We start from the raw sequence: 3,304 nt of genomic DNA on the forward strand, positions 1-3,304 counted from the left end.
TTTTTTTTTTTTTTTTTTGGTACTGGGAATGAAACTCGGGACCTTGAGCTTGTGAGGCAGGTGGAGCAACCACTGGGCTAAATCCCTGGCCCTCTTTCCATCATTTTGCAAAAGTGGGAATCAGAGCTCAGAAAAGAAGTAGAGCCCAGGTGTTCTGGTGTCAGCCTAGGCTCTTACTTCTTTTCTTACTCAAGTGAAGGCACAGGCACACTCTCTGTAGAACCTGCCTTTAACAGAAAATGGCCTGAGGTTTGTAGCCAGCACCCTATCAGATATGTCAGCTTGGGTGGAAACACTTTAAATGTTTGCCAGAATGAGGCTGGAGGAGCCTGCAGCTGGAGACTAGACCATATTCTCTGTGTTCTATAGGATCAATGGTAGATGAGCTCTTCTGCTCCAGAGAGGGGGTCTCCAGATCCTCTGGGGTACTGTATTCCCTTTTTTGGGTCAAGAACAGGAAGGAAGAAAGTTTCTGAGCAGCTAACATGCAAGTGCCATGTGCAATGGATCCACACTTTTCCCATAAGAGATCCTTAGGTCCTCAATCTGAAATTGCTAACTCTTAAGAGTCTCAGCAAATTGTACATGGTGATCTCGTTTCTAGCTTGCTGCAGATAAGGAGAAGGAAATAAGAAGGCTGGGGAGGATGCTTTAGAATCAAGTAGATTTATTAAAAGAAAAGGACAATTAAAAGCTGAAAAAAGGAATTCAGAGCACAGCATCTGAAAAGACCATAAGGGAATCACTGAACTGCCACAGAGGACATTAACTGCTGGATATAATGATGAACCTAAAGAAAAGTAATAGTTGGCTTAAGGAAGGAGGAAGGGTGTAATCCACTTTACAATGAAAACCATCATTCATTCAACACACAATGTTTAATGAGCACCAATGCATGGTGGTAGCTTCTAGAGATATAATAAAAAATAAGACATAATTCCTAACTTTAAGATGTTAACTAGTAGTTAAAAAATCAGACAACTGGGTGAATGTTGACAACTTGTGAATATAACAACAGAACAGAAGCAAAATTCTGCTGAATGCTTTTGTTTGAAAATCATATTGTTCGCAAACAGAAGTGTTTGTGAACCAATGCATTACTATACAATGTTCATTACATTCTATTGCAATCACTTGCTTAGGTGACAGAATTTTCCCCACTAGACCAAAGTTCCATGAGGACAAGCGGTGTGACTACCTTTTCTATAGTCGAACCCCAGAGCCGAGCAGTGTCTGGCTGTAATTATGTATTTGGTAAATACTTTTTGAATCAACAAATAAATGCAAGTCAAATGAATGTCCCTAATTTGAAAGTTGGAAACCTAAAATGCTCTAAAATCCAAAAGTTTCTGAGTGGCAAAAAGTTTCTAATTTTGAAGCAGTTGGTTTTCAGGTTTTTGGATCAGGGAAGCTCAACCAGGAAAATCTATGCAAACGCCCTAAAATCCCAAAACATTCCAAAAATTCTGAAATATTTCTGGTCCCAAGCATTTTGGAAAAGAGACATTCAATCTGCATAATATATCTAAACAAGGCCTTAATATGTGTCATCTTTGTTTTCAGAATACTAATAATACTATCCAACAAGTATATAAGGGAAGCAACAGAATGTGGCTGTTAAATAAGTAACCTCTGGGGCCAGACCACTTGTGTTGGAATCCCAGCTCTGAATTCACTGAGTAAGTAATCTCGTGCAACTCACCTAACCTCTCTGTCAAATTTCTTTATCTGTAAATGAAGGTAATAACAGTAACACCTTCACAGGATGTTGCAAGGATTAACAGACACTCTGAATAAAGCGGTTTGGTACAATGTCTGGCATATAGCACCTCTCAATAAATGTAAGCTATATCCTTTTCTGTCTAACCTTGGCCTTTCAAAAGTGTGTTCTTAGTTTGGGGAAAAATAGTTTTATTGGGGAATCCTGAATATACTTTTCTTCTCAGAAAGGCACAGGGAACAGGAGAATGTAGGACTGAGGTAAGAGCCATCTGTTTCATTTGGTGTCTTTAGCAGTTTCTTTTTTGATGGCCTTTTTATTTCACAAACCCATGTGTAAATCCTGCAGAACTGGTGTTCTATAGGAACAATTTTTGGAATGGAGTAGTGCATTACAATCTGTATAGCACTGTCATTTCCTTTTCAATTTCAGAATAACGCTGTGGGGTATTTATTTATGCTCCTACTTTATAGAGGAAGACACTGAAGTTCAGAAGCATGACACAATCAGTGGTAGAGCTGGGGCCCCACCCAATTCAGCAGCGCCTATTTCATGTTCTTAGCATTAAATGCTTTCCCCATATCACCCAGTATTATGAGCCCTACCCCAGATCTTACCGCATTGAAAGCCAGAAAAGGGCCAAAAGTGAAATGAAGTGAGGAAAAAGGAGAAGCGTGGCCTCAAATGCACCTCCTACTCACCCCGTCCTCACTGAGTTAAAGTAAGCAAACACAAGGAAGTTGAAGGAATTCATCCAAGCCTACCCAGCAGCTGGCCACCAAGGTGGTCTTCTGAGGCTCCATCTTTACAGCTGGTCCTCAGCCAGTGAACCATCACCTTCCCAACAAAGACATCTACTAGCCTGTCTCAGCCCTGGCTCCTACCTCTCTAGCCAGCCATTCCTGTCTTTTTACAGGTCCTACACCCTTCTGACCCAGAAGTGATAAGGCATCAATTCAGATTACTCTGCCCCCTCCTACCACCACTTCTGCCTGATGTTGAAAAGTTTATGCCTAGGTGCCATGGCCAGGATCAGCCTGGGAATTTGTGGCAGTATGTGCCCAGATACATATCCCTCAGGACCCCCTGGCCTCACCAGGGCAAGTCAGCAGAGGTGAAAAAGAGTCCCTGACACCCTTTACCTTAAATAAGTGCTTTTCATAACGAGATAGTGATTTTTTTTGGGGGGGGTTGTCTGCTTTTTGTTTTTGTTTTTTCAGAGGTGCTAGGGAGTGTCCAGGACTACATGAAGGGTGACCAGACCTTAAGGCTGCCTAGGCCACTGCTCTGTCTGCCATACTGCACAGCTTCTGCTCCCAAGCTTAAGGCTTGCATAACTCGGGGCCAGCTGCTATGACCTGAAGCTTAGTGACTAAGCTAAGTTCTGATCAGAATCTTCAGGAGGAAGCTCCTGGGATCTGTTTCTCCCCACCCAGGGCTCTGACTCTCTAAAGAACTCACTTGAGGCATCATTAACACTTGTTCCTTCTTACCACTGCTCAGGAGCCTATCTACAGTGTGTGTGTGTGTGTGTGTGTGTGTGTGTGTGTGTGTGTGTGTGTGTGTGTGTGTGTGTGTGTGTGT

At 42.3% G+C, this 3,304-nt stretch overlaps 1 protein-coding gene across 2 annotated transcripts in view; it reads right to left on the reverse strand.

The window, feature by feature from the left end:
- The window catches only part of Clpb (caseinolytic mitochondrial matrix peptidase chaperone subunit B), a 140,248-nt gene that overhangs the window by 63,561 nt on the left and 73,383 nt on the right, over nt 1-3,304 (reverse strand). The window lies entirely within an intron of this gene.

The sequence above is a fragment of the Fukomys damarensis genome, unplaced genomic scaffold (assembly GCF_012274545.1).
Source record: "Fukomys damarensis isolate Sample0158 unplaced genomic scaffold, DMR_v1.0_HiC HiC_scaffold_16, whole genome shotgun sequence".
NCBI lineage: Eukaryota > Metazoa > Chordata > Mammalia > Rodentia > Bathyergidae > Fukomys > Fukomys damarensis.